Raw genomic sequence first — 7,711 nt, forward strand, 5'->3', positions numbered from 1 at the left:
TTTCCAGGCAAGAGAAATACATGGCTATGTACTCCTTTTCAAATGTATCTTTCTAAATGTATATTTTGGCTACTAATTTTTAATTAGGTTGAGCATTATAAAAATATCTCTATATCATAAGAGAATGGGTAGAAGTTTACACATATGATAGCATTGAATCAAAGATGACATAATATTATGATTATTTTCTAGAAGAACGATATAAATTTAATCTATAATGACCTGTTCAGCACCCATGAACGCCTTTTTGTGGTAAACTAAAGAAAACTGGCAATCATGATGAACATATGTCAACATGGAAAAACATTAATGACCATGATAAATGAATTAATTCCTTATTAAAATGATCAGTAACTAGCTTTAAAAGCAATAGCACACTAGAAGGGAAGCTTGGTTTGTATAACAGCAAATCACTATCACATGGTTGTAGATTGTTTTTGAGCTGCACAACAGTTTTCTTGGGTCTTTCTCAAAATAAGTACCCATGAGATCAAATGTGCCTTCCCTTGACCAAAGGAAATTAAAAATACTCTCAAAAGGTAGCTCACCTCTCGTTTCCTTTCCACACTTGCTTCATCCTTCTCCATATAGATCTGTACTTTCTGCTCCTTGCATAGGAAGTGTCATCCAACAGATACTGACTTTATTTCAGGTGAGTTTAAGTATTACGAGAAAATGAGCGGAGATCTCTCAATCCCGATTTCAGATTTCTAAGAGAATGTTTAATAGATGGAATTCAGTGTCTATTCCTGATCCAACAAACTGTAGCTGAGAAAGGAACACACACTGTAAACATGGCAATTACAGCTCATATCTGTTATGGGGGAGGAAGCAGTTCTCACAGAAATAGAGACATCTTCCAAAAGGTGACTAAAATCAGGTAATTTTGAAAGAAACTACTTAATCTCACTAAATCCCAATTTCTCCTTCTATAAATGATGGTTGTGATACATTCTTTTAAAGGGATATTTCAAGAAATTCATATGTAAGAAAGCATCCCTCATACAGTGTCTAGTGCATAGGAGGTGCTCAATAAATGGAACTGTTGTGGATGATGGGGTGGTGGTGGTTCTTGAGGAAGAGATCAGATGGTGCTCATCTTTGTGTTCTGCCATTTACCATGCTGTCTTGTATAGAGTTGGTTCTTAATAAATTTTGACTAAACTGTTCAAATGATGTGCTCTAGCAATGAGGGATAACCAGGTAGCTTCTTCTTCAGATACATATGTAAAGGTCAGCATGTGATTCTGACTTCAACAAACTCATCATAACATTTTAATTAGGTTGGTTCATAATCAATTAATTTCACAGTTTACTTTCAAAAATTTAAAGATTCTGACAGAGAGCAACTTTCTTAATATTTGGCATGTATTTCCTTCTGGATACACATTTGTCCTCAGCAGGATGCAAACAGTGCATCAGAGAAATTGATTTATTTTTAGACTGTATTATAAATGAAATGAATTTTGAAAATTCATATATATGCATATTTGCTAGCAACAATTACGCCTGCAATCATAAATATATCAAATGCCTCATTTGTTCTGGTGTTGTTTCAAAGATTACTTTTCAGATGTTCTCATAGAGCTCTCTTTCAACTTCGTCACGTATCCTAAAAATAGCAACTGTTTACATAAACAGATAGTATTCTTCAAGCTGTTTGGAAGTTTTGGGAGGTTTTTCTGTATCATTTTCCCCCTTCATTAAGAGCATTTAGAGTACTACACAAAAGTAAGAGACCCTGACTGTTTCTACATAATATATGTATATTTATATATTATGTTAGTATGCATATAAATTTTTGAATAAATTAATGGATAAAACTATACATATTCATTCAGTAAGCATCCACCTATCATATGTGAGTGTTGGTGCCAGAGATTCAGTAGTAAACAAGCAGATAAAAGTCTCTATCTCCCTGGAGTTATAGTTTTAATGCAGCCAGACAATAACATGATCAACAGGCGGAGGGTATAGTATCTTAGGCAGTGCACAATGCAAAGGAGAAAAATATGAAGCAAGGAAGGATGGATATGTAAAGGGGGTTTGTGAGTTTTAGAGAAGGCATAAAGGAAGCTCACTGCGAGGTAGTAATTGTTAGTATTTACATATACACATAGCTTTCTTCTTTTAAAATGCTGGTTTTCCCTAATTTCAGAAGTATTGTAGGTTGATCCTCTTAAAACTTTCTAACACCATGGACATGTGTAACATAAACCATGAAAGGGTCCTTTATATATCCTATATATGTATCTATATATATAAAAGGCTAATATGCAGTGTCCCCACAGGAGTTAAACCTGGAGACTGGGAGTTTGATTGCTCGCTATGACACGCACTGACCAACAGGGGGCAGCGTGGAATGAAGGAAGGTCCCAGCCACCAGCCAGAAGGAAGGCCCTGGCTGGCAGCCAGAAGACTCTGATTGGCCCTGGTCACCCACCAGGCCTAGGGACCCTCCCTGTGCAAGAATTTTGTGCACCAGGCCTCTAGTGTATATATATTTAACAACTCCCTCCATATAGAATCACCCTGTATACACTACTTAGTAACTTTCTTTTTTTCTTTATTAAAGTTTATTTAACTGACCAGGTGATTTCAAGAGAAACCAAAGCCTTGGAAGCAGAGTTTGAAAATATGAAGCCATGTTGGTAGCACTAAACAAGAAGCAACAGCCCACATATACATCTTTAAAAATCATTTTGAGTTCTTGACAGATTAACACTTTAGTGTAGCCCCTTTCAATTATGAAATGTGATTTCAGTTTGCTGTCACGAAGTTTCTGAATAATGTATTTTATTTTGGATGATGAATTATGGAAAGCTTATTCACATATCTAAAGCCTGACATTTTAAATCATGTGTTTTCATTTTACAGGAATGAGATAAGTTTGAAATCTTGCCATGGTATGTAATTATTGCCATTCTTCCTTTAAATATCCATTCTTCCTTGCTTCGTATTTTTCTCCTTTGCACTGTGCACTGCTTAAGATACTATACCCTCTGCCTGTTTATCGTGTTATTGTCTGGCTTCATTAAGAATATAACTCTAGGAAGGTAGAGACTTTCACCTGCTTACTACTGAATCTCTAGTACCAAACACTCACATATAATAGGTGGGTGCTTACTGAATATATATTTCAGTAAATATATATATATATATATATATTCAGTAAATATTATTATTATATATATGTATATATATTAGTTTTATCCATTAATTTATTAAAAATATATATGCATACTAACATACTAATATATAAATACACATATATTATGTAGAAACAGTCAGGGTCTCTTACTTTTATGTAGTTCCCTAACTGGTTTTTAATGAGGGGGGAAAGGCTATACAGAACCCCCCCAAAAAAAAACTTCCAAAGGGCTTGAAGAATACTATCTGTTTATGTAAACAATTGCTATATTTAGGACACATGACAAAGTTGAAAGAGAGCTCTATGAGAACATCTGAAAAGTAATCTTTGAAACAACACCAGAACAAATGAGGCATCCTATATAATAAAAGGCTAATATGCAAATTGAATGAACAGCAGAACGACTAGTCGCTATGATGTGCACTGACCACCAAGGGGTGGACGCTCAATGCAGGAGCTGCTCCCTTGTGGTCAGTGCACTCCCACAGGGGGAGCACCGTTCAGCCAGAAGCAGGGCTCACAGCTGGCAAGCGCAGCGGTGCTGGCGGGAGCCTCTCCCACTTCCGCCGCAGCGCTAAGGATGTTCAACTGCAAGAGGGTGCAGGCCAGGCTGAGGAACTCCTCCCCCGCAAGTGCACGAATTTCATGCACCAGGCCTCTAGTTTAATATATTTATGTTTGCAGGCATAATTGCCTCCCATATGCACCCCCACTGAGGATCAAACCAGCAACCTAGGTAAATGCCCTGACTAGAATTTGAACTCACAACCATTTGGTGTAGGGGTCAATGTTCCAACCAACTGAGCCATCTGGCCAGGGCTAAATCTCAATTTTTAAAAAGCATAGCTGTTGATGAATGTTATATCTATAAGTTTAACTAGAAACTAATATGTTCAGTAAGAAATTATTGAAATTATCTATATAAACACTTTGATACTGATTTTTATGATCAATTCAATAACTTGTTTGAGAAATCAATTATGCCTTCAATAAAGCCATTAATGTCAATAAATGATCATTTGTTTCAGTATCACTGGCATGGTGTTCTTTGGCAACAATTCCAACATATTACATGTTCCCATTATGAGTGAGTTAAACAAGGTATGTTCTCTTGTTACAGCTAATAAATTATTCTTTATAATCAAGACTAGAGGCCCAGTGCATGAAATTTATGCACCGGTAGGGTCTCTAAGCCTGGCTGGCAATCAGGGCCAATCAGGGTCTCTGGCTGCCAGCCAGGACCTCACTTCCCTGGCTGCTGGCCAAGGCCTTCCTTCATTGAGTGCTCCCTCTGGTGGTCAGCACATGTCATAGCAAGCAATTGAACTCCTGGTCTCCCGTTCAAACTCCCATGGGGACAATTTTCATATTAGGCTTTTATAGATAGATAGATAGATAGATAGATAGATAGATAGATAGATAGATAACTACTATAGGACCATAAACATTACTGTCTCCTTTGTTATGTCATGCTGTTAAAATTGTTCTGTTTCTTTTTTCCAAGGAATTGATTTAGAGATTCTATTTGACATCTTATTTTTGGAATCTTGAGGTGCATGAACCACATACTGGGTTGAACCCAGTTCTTCTGCAAAGAGGAATATTCCTACCAATAGCTGACCAAAGATGGGCTCAGTGTAAGTTGTGAGTTTATTTCGGGTTATTTAAAAAAAAAATTGAAACATGCTTTTTAAAATACTTTTATTTAGCAGAGTAAATAACCCTTTGGAAAGTACTGAGGCTTTGAAAACTTTTCTTTGATGAGACATTAAAAAGCAACTAAAGCCCAGTCGGTGTGGCTCAGTGGATTGAGTGTCATCTTGTGCACCAAGCGGTCGCATGCTCAATTCGTGGTCAGGGCACAAGCCCAGGCTGTGGGTTCTATGCCCAGTAGGGAATATGCAGAAAGCAGCTGATGGATGTTTCTCTCTCATTGACATTTCTATCTCTTCCTCTCTCCCTCTTCCTTCCTCTCTCTCTAAAATCAATAAAACCACATTTAAGAAAACATTTTAAGCAACTAAAAAAAAAGAGGTTAGTTTTATTTGTTTATATGATGCCTAGTGAACCAAAAGAGACACTGATTGAAATATTAGGAATGTAAACCTTTATTTAAGACTATATCAACAGATCTTATTAATTTTTCTTGAATAAAGGATAACTACACAAAATATAAGTCAATAAATCCCAAAGTTAAGAAAATGTAATCTACATATGTAATATCTCAATCAATAAAAAATATATTAAAAAAAGAGAATGTAATTTACATTTAAAGTTATAAGGCTACTTAGTTATTTATTTTTCTTCCACTTGGTCTTATTATCTTATTCATAAATGATAGAGTATTTTGATGGTGTTGAAACATTATTTAAATAATGAAGAGAGGAAATATCATCAGAAATCAGTTGTCTGAAATTTGTAAGTGTTGTGAGTGGAAAAATTTCTTACTATTTTTACATAATGTCTCTTTCTCACCTTTGAAATTTTTTATTCAAAAATAATTTGTGATTTGAAACAATGGTAAATTTCAGTATGATAGTAATTATAATAAAAGCAGCTAACCTTTTTTTAAAAAAAAATTGACTAAAGTATTTTGAATTCATGTTAAGTAATTATTATAATCAATATTCAGTCTCATCTCCAAAATTTCTATTATAAAAGTGCCTGGGTGACATTCTGGTTGGAAGTTGAAGGCTAAGGGACTTATCTATAATCTATTATTATCTCATAAACAACAGTTTTTACTTAGCTGATGTATTTATTGGGGAGATTTTTGAGAGAAATTAATGAAGATAGGATTGGATAAAATGTCTCTCCCCAGCCAACTGTCACTCTATTATTCCTTAGAGTCTCAATTCTACCGATTACTGAGCACTCTAAGTGCTACCAATTACCACTGGGCAGTTAGCTAGATGCTAGTAGACATAAAAGAGACAGATAACTGTCCATCAATCACCATAACCATGTATGTGAGGAGTTGGGTGAGAGTAAATGCATAACCACATAATTCATTAAAATGTGTGCTAAAAGAAGGAGAGCTAAGCTCAATTTGGAGATTCAGAGAAGGCCTTCTGAATGAGAAGGTGCTTTAACTCAATCTCAAAGGGCTAATAAAAACATGCTGGAAAAAATATTCCAAGTAGAAGTAAAAGCACAGGCACATGTATGAAATAGTAAAGGCTGTGATAAGAAACAACGTAATTCTATAAACTTGATGTTACCAGATTGCAAAAGAGAGAGGAAGAATGTCTAAAACTGTTGATAGCAGTAGGGATTAGGTCATATAAAGTTTTATATGCCAAATTAAGTGACAATAACTGTATTCTGTGAAGCAGATGTTTTGAGAGTTTGACAGTCTGATGTCTAGTTTTCATGGGTGACTATCCTGGTGGATGGCATTTATACATCCATGAAAGCAAGGTGGGTGAGGAGAGTAAAGGAGCAGTTGGAGGTACTGGATAAAGTTTGATTTAGAGAGATCGTCCAGGTAACGTCCAGGTAAAGTGTTGATGAAGGTGTTGACAGTATGGAGAAAAAGTTCGGGAGTGAAGTGTAATGTAAGGGAGGAGCTGATTTACGCAGATTCAGTGTGAGGTGCCTATAGGATCAATCAAGTGACTATGTCCTGTGAGAAAGACATTTCAAAGTTAGGAAGACAGCCAGCCTAGGGACTTCACCTTGGGATTCATCAGTAAATACGTACTAATAAAAACCTCTGAGTCTGGAGTAAGTCAGCACAAAAGCGAGAGAGACGATGAATGGACCAAGTATAGACATTTAAGAAACAAACTATCTTGTTTGGATGACAGGGCAATGCAGGGAAGCCTAAAAAGGGGGCTGAGAAAAATGGCAACATTCCTGAGAGTTAGGTAATTTTATCCTAATGTTTTTCAGGTGGAAGAATCTGAGCCTCAGAAAAATGCAACTTGCCCAAAATATTATAGCTAGGAATTGTCTGAGCCAAGGTTTGATCCCTAGCATTTTTTACCATATAAGTGTGCTCTTTTCAGTATCTTATGAAGCCACCATGCCAAACAATAATGTTCTTATGGGTAAAGATTATGTTTCCTATTTCCAAAACATCCCCATGATGTGAATACATAATATGCACTTTAAGGAACACAATTTCATTTCATACAAAAAATAATAAATTAAAATAACTATAATTTTAACCAGATGTACCCTTTGATTAGGTTGTTTTTTTATCATTATTTTCATATTAGCATTTTGATATTAATAATGCAGTTTAAAAATCTGTCTCATGCAAGCAAATTTATTTTAACTTAATGATTAAATATAAATTTTAATATAGTGGCTTTAATTCTTTCAAAACATGAACTTTTATTACAAAATTATACAGAATTATAATATATGAGAAATATTTTCACTTATGAAATTAAATGAGGCCCTACTCTATTTTTTTTAACAAAACAGGATGTTTCAAAAATTTTTTGCATTTGTTCATAATTTTTTTCCAGAGATTGTGTTGGGGAAATATATGATCCAATATTCTTACCAGAAATTTATCATAAATTATCAAGGTGTCACTGTACCTACCTT

Source organism: Myotis davidii, unplaced genomic scaffold (genome assembly GCF_000327345.1).
Source record: "Myotis davidii unplaced genomic scaffold, ASM32734v1 scaffold473, whole genome shotgun sequence".
NCBI classification, from domain to species: domain Eukaryota; kingdom Metazoa; phylum Chordata; class Mammalia; order Chiroptera; family Vespertilionidae; genus Myotis; species Myotis davidii.